This window comes from Camelus ferus, chromosome 17, assembly GCF_009834535.1.
Source record: "Camelus ferus isolate YT-003-E chromosome 17, BCGSAC_Cfer_1.0, whole genome shotgun sequence".
Classification (NCBI taxonomy): Eukaryota; Metazoa; Chordata; class Mammalia; order Artiodactyla; family Camelidae; genus Camelus; species Camelus ferus.
In genome coordinates, this window is record NC_045712.1 from 44,610,971 (window position 1) to 44,630,964 (window position 19,994).

At 39.3% G+C, this 19,994-nt stretch overlaps 1 long non-coding RNA gene across 1 annotated transcript in view; it reads right to left on the bottom strand.

Moving 5' to 3' along the window:
- The window catches only part of LOC116657279, a 94,017-nt gene extending 78,383 nt beyond the window's left edge, over nucleotides 1-15,634 (bottom strand). Inside the window, exon 1 of the long non-coding RNA XR_004312396.1 lies at nucleotides 15,422-15,634. This is a non-coding gene — a long non-coding RNA (uncharacterized LOC116657279). The remainder of the gene's footprint in view (nucleotides 1-15,421) is intronic.
- Nucleotides 15,635-19,994: the final 4,360 nt, after the last annotated feature.

Consider the following 19,994-nt stretch of genomic DNA (forward strand, 5'->3'; position numbering starts at 1 on the left):
CTCATCATCCTGTTTTCTGCTGGGGATGGGTAGTATGAAAACTGGTATGTGAATTCTGATTTAACTGGTGTCTCTTAAACATAAGTACAATTCATTAATTAGGTTCCCTGATGACCTATCAAGTTATAGTTAGCACAAAGGCTTTTGAACGCTTGTTAGTATAACATATTTACGTAAGTCCAGATGAGTGCAAGGGTAATGACTATAAAATTCAAACAATATTTTAGGAAGGGCTTAAAATGCAATGACCAAGATGCAAAGGATGAGAAAGAGCATTTTGCTTGGAAGCAGAGAAAGAAGAAGGAAAGAGACCAATAAAAATCTAATAGGAAGGACTGCTTAGCTTAAAGGATCAGTAGTGATTTGTGGAGATTTGAAAAGATCCGCAATAAATAATAACCTAAGACAGTATCACCATGTCATGCCTTATATAAAAGGGATTCTGATTTATTTTTATCTGTAAGGGGCTGTGCATCTTCCCTGCCTGTAAGGAGCCATACAGAATGTCACTTTGGGCTTTTATTCTCAGAATTGACACCTTCCAGAATGGCTCCTAGTCGTGCTGACCGTACTCTGGGTTTATCAACACAGACATCTCATTTCTTATCTTTTCCTTGCTCTTGGTAATAAAGAATGTCTTTTTTTACCTCTTCCCCAGACTTTTCCATGTGGTCTCTGAAGATTACCTTGTACATGAATTCGGGTTGGTCTGAGTCAGCTGCCTCCTGAGGGGACTAGATCTGATCCAGTCAAACAGACCACAATGACCAGACCACATCCAGAAGTAATGGGGGTTCAATACTATGGCAGAAGAAAAGACATGAATGTAAAGGCTGGAGATGGTAGATGTTGTCAATAGCTCCAAGGAGTTGGTGTTCAGGAGGGCTCCTTAGAAAACATAGCCTGATTAAGAATTTGAGTTCACAGGGTTTACTGAGGGACTGTCCTTCAGGACAACCCTAAAGGGTTATTAGGGGAGAGTTAGGGCAAAAAGAATTGCATCAAAAAAGAGCCAAATAAGCTTATCATCTCAGATAAAGTCATAAGGGACTAGGGAGTGTAAATCACAAGACAGAATCATCTCCACTTGAGGCAAGTGGGCCTGGATTGTGTTCGTCCATATTACCAAGACATGCCCACTGGCTGCCCCTATGTTTGGGGGGAAACATACTCCCTCTGGCAATAAGCCAGCTTTTCATCAGTCAAGGTCAAGTAACCACAGAAGCGAGGTAGCTGTGAGTCACTAGTGGCTGACATTCACAGGGCTGGAGGATGGGAGCAACAGCCCCCTTCAGGGATCTGGTGCTTTCCCGATGTAGTCCACATCAGAACTTGAAATTAACCTCCACTGAAGGCCTTGAAAGTCCCTGACTGTGCCTTCTTCATTACAACCCTAAGGTAACTAAAATAACGTATGGAACTGTGTTCTCAGTACTTGGACTCAGAGTTCTTCCCCCATCCCTCTACCCACCCTCAGAAGGATTTTTCAGGAAATCTTTAAGTTGCCCCTAACAGTGTGCTCTCTACAGCAGAACCCCCTACTCAGTTCCCTCGTACCGGAGCCCAGATAAAGCATTATTCCTAAAGAATTCAAACAGTATGTGAGACCAGGTAGGAAAAGTCTTGCCAGATAAAAGCATACAATAATACTGAGATCAGATTGCCTAAGATTGGTGATATCTAGGCAGTAAAAGGAGACAGAATGGTATGTGGTGGGGGCAGAACCCCCATCACAAGACAGATGATAGCTAGCAGCCATTGAAAGAGAAGGACAACTGTCTAAAACCCTCTATTAGGGAGAGTGTATCTCGAGTCTAGTCCAACTTCATGGCAGCAGAAATCCTGCCAAACGTCCAGGCTGGAGCCCAGCCAGCAGACTGAAGACATCGTCTGTAGCACCACCCTGAGCTTCTCTGGTCTCCTCTTCTGCTGGGACTGCTCACAGAAGGGGAGAGCACAGGTCCTGACTCCATGGAAATAAGCCCTGCACCAGCCAACCCAAGAGAGGGTTTGTCATCTCTGTTTGTAGTCACTGCCTTTTTGAGGAAAGGAGTGAGAAGAAAGAGGATGGCAGTAATAGTCTACTTTGACACCTCAAGCAACCTGGCTTCTCCATCAACTTTTCCATTCCAAATTATTCTAACTAATACGAATGATCATCTTGGAGTCTCTGGTTACCATCGGGGGAGCCAAAAATTACTCCACGGCAACAGGACCTGATATTTAGTGAACAACTTTTAATCAATATCAATACAACTAATGAGGACTGACTTGAGATCCAGCAAAGCAATAATGCACATATTAGTTTTTGGGCAGAACATGCTGATAGCTTCATAAAAAAACAAACAACAAGAAAAAAACACCAACCTCCAGAAACATAGCTAATGGACTCCATCAGGGCTGGAAAGATATATTTTCTCTTGTTTATCATGTTTTGACTTTGATTGAATCAGAAAACCAGGTTTTGAGGGGAAAGTGATTTGGGGAGAAATGCCATCAGAGCTGGATTCATTGATATCACTGCCTTTTGACCAGCCTCTCCTGATTGGATCCCAGGGCCTCTCATGCTCAAGAGAAATCAGGGACAGGAGACCAAGACAGCCATGTGGGTGAGGGCCTTGGAAGGCTCTCCCATCAGCAGCGTGGTGGTCCTTCACATACCAGTGAGACACACAGATATATCCCATCTTGTAAGAAGAGAACTTGGTTCTAGGCCCCATTGTGCGACGCACTCTTTTACAAGTTTTTAAATATATTAAGTTGTTTCCTGATTTCTTCATTAAGGAAGTTCAACTAGATGACTTTTTGGCTCCTTAAAAATTCAAGAATTCTCTGTCACCTGGTAATTTATAACCCAGGAAGAGATCATCACACTGAAGTTGCCCAAAACTGGGCCTATTTTAAATGGTGAGATTATGTATATCATTAAAAATAATGACACATTGTGTGGCATGCCACACCATTTTAGAGGATACTACCACCACCACAACAAAAAAGTAATGATCAGAGATGTTAATAGGCAGTTTCTTTAATACATACACACACACACATACAAACACACAGGCTGCTTTATCTGTCTAAAGTCCTTTCAAGCATAAATCTAGTTGCAATACTAGTGTCACCTTGGATTTACTCTCTGTCATGCTGCCCAGAATCATGTCAGATGACAGACGACAATCTGATCTAACCTAGCTCAACATGTATGTCCTTCTACATGACAAGTTAAAATGAGGCAGGATTTTGAAACAGTTTATAGAGATTAAGGAAGGATTTGTTCCATATCCAGTTCACTTTGTCAACATGTCATCTCTTCTCGGAGTTGTTTTAACCCTTTTCATCGCAAGTCCCTGGTAAATTTTAAGGTATTGTCCATGACCAAAATTAGAGAACATTTAAATAATTCAAATGAAGTAGCAGAATAAAAGTTCAATTCTATTAAATTTCAAAAAACACTCATTGAGCCTGTAGTTATTTCCCAGGTTTGAGGCTAGGCTAAGTGGGGGTTGAACATGAGTAAAAGCCCTGCCCTGCCCTGACAGAGCTAGTGAACTGGCAGAAGAGATGGATAGTTTATGCCAGGTTATGTTAGCTTTCATTCAATTTATTTCCTTTTCTTCCTGGACATAGAACAGGATTCCATTTCTCAATCTCATTTTCAGTTAGATGTGGCTGTATGCCTTAAAGCAGCCACTGGGAATGAGTAAAAGTCAGATATGCACTTTCAGACCTAGCCCATGAAAATCGCCTACAAGAACCTCCAGCCGTTCTCCATACTCTACCTGCCAACTGGACATGAAGGCCTGGGGTGATCTTGAAATCCAGGTGTTAAATATGGCAAAGGCTCTCTCAGTTCAGACCCCTGAATGACTGTGATTCTAAGTCCCCTGCCATGGCTCTCCCCCATGGCAACGAACTTTACATGAACAAGAAGTAAATTTCTACTGTGTTAAGCCATCTGGATCTCAAGGTTTGTCTCTGAGAGCACTAATGTTTCCCTGAAATATTATAAACTTTCATAAAACAGCTTTAATATTTAGCAATGGATTGGCTGTAATGAAAGTTCAAGGTGCTATTTGGAGAATAGATATTTTAAAATTTAGTACGATGGCAGCCTAATTTTCAATTTCTTAGTTTTTCTCCAAACTGAATTGATAGAGAAGTTAATAGAGAAATTCTGCAAACCCCAAGTTATGTGTCAAAAGCTCTTGAGTGCAAGAGAACCAGTACGAGAGGCCATTAAGTTAGACTAAGTGCGGAAAGGAACAAAAGGAAGGCCAGCCAGGCCCTAGTCATGGGAGGTTCCATGCATCACTCAGTAATATTCATCTCCTGAAAGAGAGGACCAAACCCTGCCTGAGAACTGCTGTGAACTGAATTGAGGCTGTACAAAGCATCAGCATTTGGGGAGAAGGAAGACACAGAAAGTTTCCAGGAGGCTCAGACGTGATAGTTCTCAGCAATGACCACCTTCTAAATGAGAGAAGAAAACTCTGGAAGGCAGGGGGAGTATCCTTTGGCAGCAGCAGCTGGTAAAAGGAATTTAGAAAATCACGACATAAGCAGATATTTCTCCAAAGACATACAGATGGCAAATAGGCACATGAAAAGATGTTCAATATCGCTAATTATCAGAGAAATGCAAGTCAAAACTATAGTGAGGTATCACCTCACACTGATCAGAATGGCCATCATCAAAAAGTCCACAAATGATAAATGCTGGAGAGGGTGTGGAGAAAAGGGAACCTTCCTACACTGCTGGTGGGAATGTAATTTGGTGCAGCCATTATGGAAAACAGTCTAGAGATTCCTCAGAAAACTAAAAATAGAGTTACCGTATGATCTAGCAATCCCAGCCCTGAGCATGTATCTGGAGAAAATTCCAATTTGAAAAGAAGCATGCACCCCAATGTTCACAGGAGCACTATTTACAATAGCCAAGACATGGAAGCAACCTAAATGTCAATTGACAGATGACTGGATAAAAAAGACACACACACACACACACACACACACACACAAACACACACAATGGAACATTACTCAGCCATTAAAAGAATAAAATAATGCCATTTGCAACAACATGGAAGGACCTAGAGATTATCATACTAAGTGAAGTCAGACAGAAAGACAAATATCACATGATATATAACTTATATGTGGAAAGTAAAAAACTGAGACAAATGAACTTACTTATAAAACAGAAACAAACTTGCAGACATAAAAAACAAATTTATGGTTACTAAAGGGTAAGTGAGGGAAGGGATAAATTAGGAGTTTCAGATTAGCAGATACAAACTACTATACATAAAACAGATAGACAACAAGGTCCTATTGTATAGCACAGGGAAGTATACTCAATATCTCATAATAACCCATAAGAAAAAAATATGAAAAAGAATACATATATACATATATATGTATATAACTGAATCACTATGCTGTACACCAGAAACTAACCCAACACTGTAAATCAACTATACCTCAATTTAAAAAAAGAGCAAGAAAATCAGGATGGGTGGTAGAAGCTCTTTGAAACCAGGTTAGCATCTAAACCAGAAGGTGTCATACATAAAAGAAAAAAGAAAAAAAAAGGGGGGGACAATTTTGGTTAAGAAACCAAGAAAGGTAGATTAATCCATCCCACTTAGGCAAGATACTGTAAAATAACAGCTAGGCAAGGGAAGTTCAATGCATTTAATAATTCAATGACAGTCTTTTTTAAGGGATAACATGCACCTAAAGATATCATAAGAGAAACAATCTGAAAAGAAGCAGGAAAAATTCTCTGCAGAAAGCTCTCACTATAAAGCAGAGAAAAATTGTAACCCAACATTTTAACATGAAAAACAACAATAACAACAATCAACTTTATGAACAATTTCAGCAATGAAGGGAGACTGCAGAGCAGAATTATAAAAATTTCTGAAAGTAATGACCAGATAAAAAGAGGTGATGACTGGTCAAAAATAGGAGATGAAATGGAAGCTGATAATAATTTAGGAAAGAAATGGAAACAAAAGAAACAGAATTTAAGAATGACAACTACATGAAAAAGGAAACATGGAACAAAATAAAGTTGCCCCCCCCCAAGAAAAAACATATTAAAAGACACAGAGACAAGAGGCAGGAACAGAATAGGACTAAAAGAAAGAGAATGGTTAAGAGACAGAAGAGTGATATGTAAAGTAGGCAACACACATACTTGAGATTCCTGAAGAAAAAAAATCAAAACAAAAGTACAGAGCAAACATTTAAATTCTTTTTAATTTTGGGGTTTGTTTTTATTTGTTATTTTATTTTTTAATTGAGGTATAGTTGACTTACAAAATTACATGTTACAGGTATATAATATAGCAATTCACAATTTTTAAAGATTATATTCCACTTATAGTTATTATAAAATATTTGCTATATTCCCTGTGTTGTACAATATATCCTTGTAGATTATTTTATACCTAACAGTTTGTACCTCTTAATCCTCTCCCCCTAACTCTGCCCTCTCCCCACTGGTAACCACTAGTTTGTTCCCTGTATCTTTGAGTCTGCTTCTTTTTTGTTATATTCACTAGTTTGGTGTCTTTTTTAGATTCCACATATAAGTGATATCTTACAGTATTTCTTCTCTGTCTGACTTATTCTACTTAGCATAATAGTCTCCAAGTTCATCAATGTTGCTATGTTGTTGCAAATTGCAAAGTTTCACAAAATTTAAATTACAAAACTTTCCTAAAGTAAAGAGAAACTGTAATCTACATATTGCAAGAATGTATTATATTCTAAAGAAAACTGATGCCCCAAAAGTCAACACAAAAATAATTCAAATGTATTGAACTTGAAAGATGAAGAAAGAATCCTTTGATCACAGAGGTACAAAGATCATATCATTCTTCGAGAAATAAACTTGGGTTAACCATCAGACATTAAAGGGATACTAGAGGAACACCATTAGCTAGAGGAAAGAGTGAGCCAGGAATTCTATCTTCTGCCAAGTAGTAATAGCTACAGGCAATGTGGCCTTGCAAAGTCTCAGGAAATATTGTACTCATGTGCTATTTTGAGGAATGTGCTAGATTATTAGAAAATCTTCAGCAAGATGACTGATGGTGAACACTGAATGCATTTATCTGTATAGAGAATTAAGAATAAACCAAAGGACTACAAAATAAAATGCAAATAAACACTTTAAAATTTCAGAAAAAAGAAAGAAAATAGATGATGTTGAGGTTGACTTAACGGGCTGTTAAAGAAAATAAATTTTTAGATGGAGTAATAGAACAAACCACAATTCTGTAACTCTGGATTAAGAGGGATATCATCCATGCAAGTGACCTAAACCCAAATCTTTAACTCACAGCTCCCAAAACCCCACTGAAACAAACTCAATCTACGCTGTATTACTACAGAGCTAGTGAAAGGTGTTAACTACTCACCTGAAGCTTAAATGAATTTCAGCAAGAAAAGCAGAAGGGAAATTTCCTATCAGCTGCCATTCACCCACCATGGAGAACAGCACACAGAGAGGGCATGAAGGGACCCCAAGGAGGCCTCATAACACTCTGGCTCTGCCATCCCAGAACCACAGGGCAAGTGGTTGAGGGGCCAAGTTCAGAGTTCTTTGAAGCCTCTAATCTGGGCACCAAGATGCACCTGAAACGAAAGCTCAAGAGTATTCACAGTCTGCTCCCCGACTGCCTGAGGAGGATCTATATGTGCAGGGAAGTGGCCATGCTTTGAATTTGGCTTCTTCCAAGTAACAGAGGGCATTTGAAAAGGCAGTGACAGCTCCAGGGAGCTCTGTGATGTCAAGGGAGACCAGATGTAGCCGTTAGACAGTTGAGCCACCTCCCTCGAAATGCAGGTATGGTCTTGGATCTCTAAGTCAGCCACAAAAACTTATAATGAATTTAAACTTCTTATAACTATAAAGTGGTTGCCCCCAATAACAAGCTAGAAATTAGTGGAGCTAGAATTTAGACCTACTTCTGCCTGGTTCTTAAACCAATGTTCTCTCCAGTATTCTTCATTTTAAACATCCCTATTTCTTTCTTCTGTTCTGATGCTCACAGCCAAAGACTCTAGGAGAAATAAAGGAGAAAGAAGGGAAGAGAAGGGAAACAGAGATACTTTCACAGTCTGAAAGAAACTGTACTGGATCCTGGCATTTCGGATTGGAGGCAGTTATTGTCATCCCCCTCACTCAGGTGAAAAGAATAGGCAGAGAAAAATCATTAAATATGTGCAAAAACTCAACACATCGAAAAGTAAGTGTGAACAATGAAATTTTTCTCCCAAGGAGTCACCCTTGATTCTACTGTTGGAAGGAAAGTCCTTGACTTGGGATTTAGCCAGTGATACAATTTATTAATTCACATAAAAGGAAATAGTTGGGGGTGGAAAGCAAATGTGAGTTTGAATACAGACTCCATCTTAATTGACTAGCCTTGGACAAAGGATTTAATTTAATTGAGCTTCAGTTTTCTCAAATTAAAAAGAGAATAATAGCACTGGGCATTATTTTTGGTTCTGGCTAATGTAAGCAAAAACAGACACTTGTTAGAAGGATATTAATAATTTACCAAATGAACAAAGAAGCACAGGAAACAAGATAACATTGTGGACAGGTTAGCAGGGACACTATAGCCTCATAGAGAACTTCCACAGAACAAGTAAGTTCTAACGATTTTCAGTAATTTTTAAAGCTCAGCTTAAGATTTATCTACCCAAGATTAACTGCGAATGGCCTGATTTGGTACAGATTCTCACCACGGCTAGGGCATCTTAAGCTTCTGTCTAACTGGATAGTAGAAGAGTGGAGAAAGGTAATTTCCTAAAAGGAAGTCAGGAACAATTGCCCAAAAAATGTGGAATGGGTGTTTAGTGGGCCAGATAACAAGTGTCTAGCATATAGCCTCATAAGGTGGTTATGAGGAGTTAGTAAGAAATTGTTGGCAGAGCACTCAATAAATGAAACCTAAAATCAGGCAGGGGAGCACAAGGGTTTTATGGTCCCGTGAGTTAGAGGACTTGGCCACTCTAACTCTTTAAAACAGTTATGTAACTCAAGAGCTTTTGTATTGCATTAAGCCACTTTTGAGGAAGAGTCAGTTCAACCATTTTCCTAAATTGATCTGAAAAGCATCAACACAATCTGCTTCAGAAATACCCCCCCCCCTTTTCTTCTAACATTTATTTAGCAAGAAAAACTTTTTCTCTAGACCTTCCCCTTCCGTAGTTTTGTTTTAAAGTCTCTTGAAAATTAAAAAAAGAAAAAATTTTGATTGGCAAACAACAATTCTAATGGTGGTGGTATCCTTGGAAACCACAGAAAATCGGCTATTTTAGGCTAATTTGTTATTGTGATTTTCATGACAACAGCCAAGGGTATATTTTAACTACTGTTTTTAGTCTAATTCAATTAGAAAATAAAAAATGTTCAAAGCCAAACAGCCCTTAGACGCTCTAAGTCTGTTTCTGTTTCTTTATATGCTTCAGTGTTGAGTATAAAAAGAGCCAGGAGACAAAGCTAACACACATGCCATTACTTTCCTGGGTTTAGAGCAAGAAGGATATCTAGATTATTTGGTGAGAGCAAGGTGATTTATGGCCAATAACGTGTTCAAATCCTACGTGGGAGGTTCATGGCCATGGCTCCAGACCAACCCTGGCCGGTCACCTTTATTTAGATGATGTGCATAACTAAAAGGAAACCATTTCCTCTCCAGGTGTAAGTTTACAGTCAGTACTGTCAAGTTTTTCCAAGCAGGAAGTATATAATTGTTTCCAAACACCAGCCCAAATCCATCCTACCCAATCTAAGATTGCAGCCTGACCTGGGCTGGAGGAGTAAAGACTCTACACCTTCTCAGAGCTTACACTAATTCATCAGCACAAGGAAGAGGGCTTAACAGCCATCAAATCTTATTACTTATTTTTCATATTTCCACTTAGCCAGAGGGAAAACTGGGGAAAAAGAAAAGGAAGGTGGTAATACTTTTACTGTGAATATATATCATTTTTGCTCCCCACCTAGTATCCCAAGATAAGTTTAAGGTAGGGTCCTTCCATCTGTGTTATAAGTTCCAGAAAATACAGCCATACATTTCACCACCACCTAGCACAGGAAGGGTAAACATATATCCTAAACCTGGTCTATCATAAGCTCTGATCTGTGGACCTGAATTTCTGGGGTAGGATGTCAAATCACAGGGTCAGTCAGAGACTAGTCACCTAGACTGCCATATATAGTTGAAAGTCAAATAGTGAAGCAGCAATTTCCCTTTCCAGCAGAGCTCAGCAGCGAGCACAGTCTGTGGCTGTATCTCCCGTGGTGCTTTCAGCAGCGGTGATGCGACTCTAGGAGCAACTGCCCCAGCATGGCTCGCTAAGCAGTGTATTCCTGTGCTTTGCCTCCATTACTTCCCTCCCAGCCCTGCTTCACCAACCTGAAAAGATTACCTGATCCTAATAAGCGAAGGACTAAAGGGCAGGGAGGGTGAGACAAAGAACAAAAGAACAGCTAGTTTTTGTCATAAGCATTTTCATACTACTTGGATATTAAAAATTTATACATACAACTTTAATTAAAATTGACATTTAGTTATCAAAAAGACTTTGGGAGACAAATGTTGGAGTTTGGATTTTACACAAACTGTCTACTTACTCCTAAATGCATCCTACAAAAATCCTACAAAAGGGATCAGAAGAAACTCCCTTCATCAAGCAGTCAAGAAACTGGAAGAGAGGAAACCAGCACTGCTACTGATAATTCCTGGAGTTGTTGGTAAGAGATGCTGAGTTTGAAATTAGCCTTTCAACAGGGCTGGAGGATGCTCTAACCATTTAGCAAGGCATAACTGCCTGAGGAGAAAACTGTACATGGCTATAATAAATAGCAGTAGGGTGAGGTGATGATGACACTGGTCTGAACCCCAGGAATGCATGGCTATTGCTCATTGATAATGGTGTTCTGTATGCCAGGAAGGGATTGGCAGCCTCCTGAGGTTCTGCTTGAGACTTATAACCTCCAAAATTCTGTGTCTAACAAAAGCAAAACCTAAGCCGTCATGATAGGACTCCTTTATACTTGAGTGACTCCCCAGATTCTGACCTCTTTGGCATCCTTGAGGGAGGGAGGACTCTGCAGTAACACAATAAGTACTGATCATGATCTTCCTCTTCGAGTTCCCCAAAGGGCCTTACAGCCATTAGCCAGGCTAAGTAAGCATTAACTAAAGAGTTTTACCCAGATGTGGGGGTTTTGGGAAGTTCAATTTAAATCAAAGCTTACCCCTAGGGACCTAGAATGTCAGAATGATTCACAGGAAATAATGAGAGCTTCACAGAAGTCAAGTATGAAACAGATTGTGACCTGAGTCTACCTTATAGTAGTCCCAGCTGGTTCTTCAACTATATCATGTATATTTCCTTGGTTCTGAAGAACATTTTAGACTAGATATCCTTAGCAATTGGCATAATCACAATTGTAATCTGACTCATGGAGTAAGGTCTGTTTTGGTAGGAAGGTGAATGAAAGGTTCTAGAACTCCATTTCTGTACCAAAACACTGAACCAAAAATATAATGGCCTCCCTGGGGAAATCTCAGAAGTATGTACCACCATTTAAGATTTGAGAGATTTAGAACGTTGATTCTTCTCATCTTGCCATTTGACTTACCAATTTGGTTAGTACAGAAGATGGATGAGTCCTTGAGGGTGACAACTAATGGTCATATGTTTAATTAGGTAAAACTCCTTTTACAGCTGGTTTGGTAGATAAAGTCTGCTTACTGGAAGAAATATTCTGCAGCAGACAGTACGCTGCTATTAATCTAATCAATTATGTATTCTTATTCGCAAAAGAAGAGACACCAGGCTCCACTGCTGTTATCTAGCAGAGAGAGCTATACAATTTTACCCTTCAGACTTAAAATTATTTCAATATTCTGTATCTGTTTTACAGTTTAATTTTCAGGGACCATGATCTTTATAACAATTCCAGAATATATCATGCTGGTTCATCCTGTTAGTGAGACTAGGAAGATAAAAGTAGCAACTACAGCCAATGCCTTGGAAACACTTGAACAATAGTGCTGAGAGGATAAACCCCTTACAGACATGGAATACTTTCAATTTCTGGGGATCCAGTGATCTGGAGAATGCCAGCATATGCTTTCTTAGGTGAAAGAACCCTGAATCTTACATTTCCTGTTTTTTACTAAGAAGGAGGAAAAATAGTCTTTGGGGATTTTACAGGCAATATATACCATATTGGGTTGTGCTTTTCTAATCTATTTACTGGTTATTAAAAACATTTTCAGCTTTGAGTGAGTTCAAGAGGAAGAAGCTTCCAGCTGGTCCAAGTTGCAGTGCAAAGCAACTTGGCTCACAACTCAGCGGAATCCATGACGCTTGAAATCTGTAGTAGAAGGGGATGCAGTCTGGAGTCTGTGACAACCCTAATGGGAAAGCCACATTTCTTAGGATTTTATGGATTAAAACCCCTGTACATTCTTTCCAAAGTAATTATTATTTTGGAAAATGCTCTTGCCTCACGTTATACCCTGGTTAATGCTTATCCAGGTGTCTGTTCAAAGGGAGGTAGACATCATGGACTGTATATGATCTAAAAAGTCCAAGCCATGAAGTCAGATAAGCCTGACAGCACACCTTCATCAGACAGAAAAGGTATATATGGGACCAGACTCAAGGAGTTCCTGAAGCACTAGGAAGTTGCATGAGCAGATGGCTCACACACGCAGCCTGTCTTCTCTTGGCACACAGCCACCCCTCTGTCAACCCACACTTTTGATCTCATGGGGAGTCTCTTATGACTAGAGCAACTATAATTTATCATGTAAACAGGAACATATTTGAGCTAAAATGTAGGCCAGGACAACAGGCCTAAAATGGGACAGTTCCAGTCAAATAACTTTACATTGCCTTACCTCAGTGGTTTTCAACTGTGGGTAATTGTGTCCCCCAAGAACATTTGGCCATGTCTGGTGACATCTTTGGCTGTCACAACTTGGGGGAAAGTGTTCTGTGGGCATCTAGTGAGTAGAACTCAGGGATGCTGCTAAACATCCCACAATGCACAGCAACACTTCATCCACAGCAAAGAATTATCCAACCTAAAATGCCGATAATGCTGAGATTGAGAAACCCTTCCATAAGTATTTAAGAGGGAAAGATTAATTTGTGGAAAGTTCTATAGGATAGGCTAATACCAGGTAAAAGTGGATAACTATGGCATTATAACCACACTCAGACGTGGACTGGATGGAAAAGAATTTAGGAAAGAGAAATATTCCTAGGAGGCAGAAATATAAGGATGACAATGTGAGGAGATATGCTGAAGTAAAATGGTCCACATGGATCTGTGAACACAGGGTCCCTTCCTTGGAAGGATAAAGGTCGGAAGACTGCCAGTAAGGAGATTTGGGGAAAATATATGTTAATGTACCACTTGTAAATTGGCCTCAAGATCTCACTGCAGAATAGGCACTTAATTAACAAGAAGGCCTACTATGAGTTTTTTAATTGACCAAGTCTGTCAATTGGCCCAAAGTCTCCACTGAGGTTCTAAAACTGTGGCCATAGTGGCAGAGAAGGTGATTACACATAAGCTTTGAAAAAAAAAAAAAGTCATCTTTTCCCAGTGCTTATCTGGATATGATTTTTGGTTGAGAGATTCACTATTAATTCATTCACAGCAGTGACCACTAGGAATTCCAAACATGGTACCATACCTTGAGAAGATCAGCCAGTCTCCTGGTGGCAAGGTGATTACATTGGATCCCTTCAATCACAGAAGAGCTAGTAATTTGCCCTCACGCTTAAATAACACTTACATTGGACTCAAGCTTTCTTTACCCGCTAAACAGGCTTCTGCCAGCATCATTCAAAAGTCTTATAACACTAACTCAGTATTATGCACGTTGATGCTTCCAATCCAAAACATAATGAAATAAATAGAAAATACAACTGATGCCTGTGGGGATTTAATTTAATTGCATGCACCCCATCTTCCAGAAACAGCTTGCCTCATAGAATACGACCTACTGAAAAGTCAGTTGCAACACCAGCTGGGAAATAACACCTTACAATTTCAGGGCAGTACTCTAGAGGAAATGGTATATATTCTGAACTACAGATAAACATATGGTGATTTTTTTTCATAAAGCCAGAATAAACAGGTCCATGAGTCAGAGATTTCAAGAAGAAATGTCAATTCAAGATGTTACAGCTAATACTATATAATTTTAACTTTGCATTTCTGTTTTCCACAAACCAAATTAATCTCTTAGTCAAATAATTTTATATTTGGTTCTTTCTTATTGTACTTACCATATATAATAATGTATATACCATTTATAATATTGTACTTGCCACATGTAATTATGTATATACCTATACCATTCTATAAGTAACTTTCCAAAGGCATTATATCTTACTTCTTTTTGTTTTCTCAGTACTTAGTGAAGAGTGGAGGCACTCAGTAAATGTTTATTTAATAAATGCATGAATAAAAAAACAGCTAAGCCAGTAAATAATAAATAAAGCCAAATCAGATATTCCCACTTTTTAAAATGACCTCATAGGAAATTTACCTTCATTTGTGAATGTTCTTACCCAAGCCAGGCATGACTTAATGCTTCTAGCATTAAGTCAATAAGCATTATATAGTCACTTGCATTCATGGATGTTACTGTCCACTTTTAGAGAAACAAATTAAAAATAGAAATGCACTGTGAAGGCTTTTATCACGCGGCCTTGTCACTCTTGAATACAAATCTAAATTATTTTAGTACATTCAGAATGCCAATGATTGTACAACCATGATCTAGTGCAATTAGAATGTAACATACCACACCAGCAGTTACACTATTTATCTATCTGTCTGTCTGTCTGTCTAACTACCTATCACCTTTTCTATCTGTTTTAGGTAGCAACCAGCACAGGGTGAGCAGGAAATAAACACACAGCACTTCCAAACACATGCTTCTGTGACACTTGAGGCATTCTTTCCTTCCTCCACGGCTTCTCTGCCTTCAAAGAATTCCTTTGTCCCTGCAACTTGACATAATTGGCAAATCAAAATAGGGTCAGTGGACTCTACTTAAACTTTGGATGACCAGAATTTCAAATTAAAAAAAAAAAGAGAGAGAGACTCTAAATTTGGCTATTCCTCAGCTCCAAGATTATTTCCAACAAGACACTGTGAACACATTTGAAGTAGGATCAAATTTCAGTGGATACCTCCAAAATTTTGAACCCAAGTTCTTCAGTAATCACAGTGAAGGAAGGAATCAAACATATGGGTACCAAGAAAGTCAACAGACAATATTCAGCACCCTAGTGAGTCACAGTAAACCATCCCCAAACTTAGTGGCTTAAAAATATAAGCTTTTATTTAACTCACACTTCTGCAGGTCAGCAGTTTAGGCTGGGTCTATCTGGATGGTCCTCTGGTCTCAGTTGGGCTCAGTCATGCATCTGCAATCCCCTGCTAGATTAACTGGTTCCTAGCTGCCCTAGGATGCTTAGGGAATCCTTCAGCAGAATTTCTCAGACTTGTTCACATGGCAACTGGAAAGAGTTCCAAGAGAGCTTTCAGAAGTATGTAAAGCCTCTGGAGACGTAGGTCACAACACAATTTTGCTGCATTCTGTTGGTCAAAACAAGTCACATAGTCAGTTCAGGCTGAAGAGGAGGGAAAGTACACTTCACACTGATGGGAGGATCTGCATAGTCATGAAGTAAACTACATGGCTGCAGGCAGGGGTGGGGGTCTGTGTTCATTTTTGCAATCTACTGCCCCAGAATTCAGAGAGAAATTTACAGAGCATGAACGTCCATTGGTTACTAGCAACAGAAGAAATCTCATCTGAGTGAACTAATGGGTAGAATCAGGGGCTTAGATTAGAGTAAGAAGATTCTGATGAGACCAGATGTTTGACCTTGGACAAGTTACTTAACCTCTCAGAGCTTCTATATCCTCATAGTTAAATGGGGATAATGAAAATATTTAACTCACATGATTACTAAGAAGATAAAGTGAATTAAGTTATGAGAAAGTATTTGAAATCTATTTAACATCACGTCAAATATTAGCATAAGCAGTGGGATTTAGAAGAACACAGACCCTGGAAGCAGATCGCCTAGGTTAGAATCCAGTGCCTACCACTGATTAGCTTCTTACTATTGGGCAAGGTCTTATTTTCCTCATCTGTAAGTGATAGGTAGTATAATTTTTACTGTTAGGATTGTCAGTAAGGCACTCTGCTAGAATTTGAGGACAAAGAATGCTAAGACCTGGTATAATATTTGACATCTCTCTCTTGTAAACCAATGACATTGTGCAGACTTAAGGCAGGTCACTTGGACTTTGCTATCCCATGTGTTAAATAGGAAAGTTTCAACTTCGCTACCTGCAGAGTGGGACCTAATTAATACGTGGTAGTTACAAACGTTGAGTCATGAAAACATGCTCCTTTAGATAAATCCGGGTGTGAGGAAGACTGTTCATGGGAAGATAGCCTAATCCAGGAGGACTGGTTGCAATCCATTTAAGAGGCTCACAAGCTCTGAAAGCTTTCAGTGACAACGGTAGAGTTTAGTCTGGATGGACCCTCACCGTTTTAGTAAAGGCAGTAAATTAAACTGGGAGAAGCCCACTTTAGAGTCTGATGGAGCTGGATTCAAACTCTAAATCTTACCTAGCTTTATGCGACTTCTGCAAGATGCTAAAGACTCCCAGATCTTTCATTTCCCCATTTTCCTCATTTGAAAAATGAGTTCTAGGACCCTGGGTTTGGTTCAGGCTCTAGACCCCTCCCCACCTTTCCTAATACAGTATCCTAGCTTCTTCAGGAGGTCCTGTTTCTGACAACTTGCTTTCAACTGGCAGTTTGAACTCCTTGATAAAAAAATATGTCACAAAGATCTACTGAATATCAACCTCTCAGCCAAATGGCATAGCTCTTGTGATGAGGTCCTTTTGACACATCCTTTTTTGGTTCATAAGAGAGAAGACAGATGCTGGTGCTAATGTGACTGAAGCCCCTGGAAATATTAATTACCAAACTCCATTAGGTCTCCACCCAACCTGAGCTACTTTCCAGTGAGTTCGTCTCAGGGGCCATTTTCTGTTAACTTGCGACTTAATCAAATGTTCCCTCTCCTTCAGTCCTCATCACTTCCATTCCCATTCAAAACCTACTTCTCATGGCTCTGACAACAGAGGCCTATGACTCACCTACCCCAATGAGTTTGAAAGTCATGATAGACATCAGACAGATGTAAGGCCCAAACAGCAGCCCATAATAAACTGTATTGTGTCTCCTTACCTTGCTGTTTGAGGCAGCTGATCCCGACTTGAGGATCACCTGGGCTGGTGATGAATATGCCTCTAAGACTTCTGTCCCCTTTTAGGATGTCTCCTATAGCACAAAGTCTTCTTGCTTCAGAGTTCTGTTTTTTGTTTTGCTTTGTTTTGATTTTTTACCTGTGGCCAGGGATTAAAAAAATATTCAAAATCTGATTTTTCCATATTGGGAAAAGCTGGATAAGTATGATGACATTACATGATTATTTTACTCACAGGGCTTTGATTGTGATAAAGTTTTATGAATAATAGGGCTAAAACTGAAGTCCCAAAGGGGTAGATTTGGGGGCATACTCTGTAAGCTCAGTGTTAAGAGGAAGAAATAAATCTGGTCCTATCGAATTGTCATTATCTCTTAGAAGAAATTTCATGTCCAATCTCCTTTGCACAGGCTCTTGATTCCTTGCTCCTAATGTCCACAGTTTTGCTTTTCTCAATAATTATATTAAATTAGATAAATTAGAGTCTGACCAAAACGAATTTTGCATAATATCCCAGTCCATTTGTGCTATCTCTAAAAGCCTCTAAGCTTTTTCTCTAAGCAGCAGGCTAGCTAATTATTTACCCTCCCAGCAGCCTCCAAGGCACTTCTGATCCTATGTTTAGAACACAGACTGATCCCATTCGATTAGGAGAAAAAAAAAAATACCCACAGCCTTCTTAACATAACATGAAAATTCCATCCATCCAAGGGGACTAAGTAATTTACTCTCTGCAGATTCCTTTGGATCCTGAAATGATGCACAGTGATGCAGAGGCACATGGTCATTATGCCCTAGATTTCCTCATTTAGGAAATCAATTCTTAGACATTGGGGATATGCAAATTCAATTAGTCCTGAACTGCAGAATGATAATCATGCACTGAAATCTATATTAGCATATCCACGTGGAGCAGCCTGCTCCTCCCCCCGGGTTCTCTGCCACCTGTTGAATTAATTTGGTCTCATCCCTTGACATCCGTCAGGTTCGGCATATGACAGGGGCAGACTAACTTAACCTGTTGTCAGAGAAAACTGCAAAGTTACAGGAAAGAGGCACATCTCAGCAGAATACTACAGAGAAGAGGCAAAAACTGGAACAAATGCTTAGCCAATCAGTCACCAGACATCTCCTACCAATGCACCTCGGCAAACAAGGACCATTGAAATCTAATTAAGAAGTTTCTCTTCTGTCCCACTGGGGAGCTGCACAGTGACACAAGAACAGTGCTTAACTGGCATGGTGCTTGCTAAGCAAGCGCTTGGGAATGAAATTCTTTCCTATTGTTCTTTTAAAATATTTCTGAACCACAGGGAAATTCTGTTTTCATGATTCCAGAGAAGCAGAAATAAATTTCATTCTCAATCTGATTTTAATCTACACACAGAGGAAAACATCTTGTATTGTATTCATTGCTCTTGCACTACTCAAAATCTTCCAAAGGCTTGGGACACTCATTACGTATGGAGAGATAGATAGATGGCTGGATTGCATAACATTTCCTGCCCCCTAAAGTTATCACATGATATAATTCCCAGCATCCATCTTGACCTATTTTGTTGAAAAAATTTACTACCTAGTATCCACTTCCAAATGTGGTATCTCTTTGCTTCCCCCAACAAAACAGGTTTCCCACTCATCACCCTCTTCCCTTGCTCCCCTGCTCTAAGACCTGCCTTTGACCCATGATGAAGCCACATGAAAGTAACTACTTCTGAACTGAGAGTGATGAATGACGATAGAAATAGGAGGGACTCACATCCCAAAAGCACTTGGGAAGAATCTCCATTAACTCACACCTGTTCTTTGCTGTTTAGTGCTCAACTTAGCCACACTCGCCTCTAGAAATCTGCTGTCACAGCCTGTGGAAGCTTGCATCACAGCTCAGCACCGTTATGTTACAGGGCTACTCACTACACTGTAAGCTTCCTAAAGTAAGTTATGAGTTTCTTATTGAGCTTTGTATCTTACGAGTATAGCACCTATAAGTGGACATTATTTCTGGAATATATGAATTAAGGAAGCTGAATTTTCACTTGATAAGAATAATAAAACATAATGTCCACGAAGTCACTCATTTTAGCCTGTTTCTATATAAATAGCACTATCTTATATTACAGCACTATGATGTCTTCTAGTGGAATAAACAAATACAGCTTTAATATCATCAACATTTCAGATACCAGAAGAGAATATGAAAATTTCATTTTGATTGATTGCAGAGAAGAAATAAGGTTTTCTGCCACTTCTAACCTGTCCCAAGACTCTTCTGTCTTATAATCACACTAATCTCTCCATTCCAGTATTGAACCATTATTTTGCTTTCTCTGCTCCAGTCCCCCAGCACTGACTTTCGTTTCCCCTTTCTTCCAATGCAGCAGTAGTTCTCCCTGCTGTAGCCTCCATTTCCACCATGGATTTTCTATTCACTGTGCTATTTTTACTTTCCACCACATCCTCTGGTCTGTGCCTTCAGGTTTTCATACATTCCTTTAGATACCTTCATTTCTGAAGAAGTCATTCATTATATAATTGCTGAGAACCTCTGTGGAATGGAGATTGTGCTTTCTCAAATATATGAATGAGGTTTGGTGTTTTTTTTTTTTTAATGTTTGTGTACATTGTCT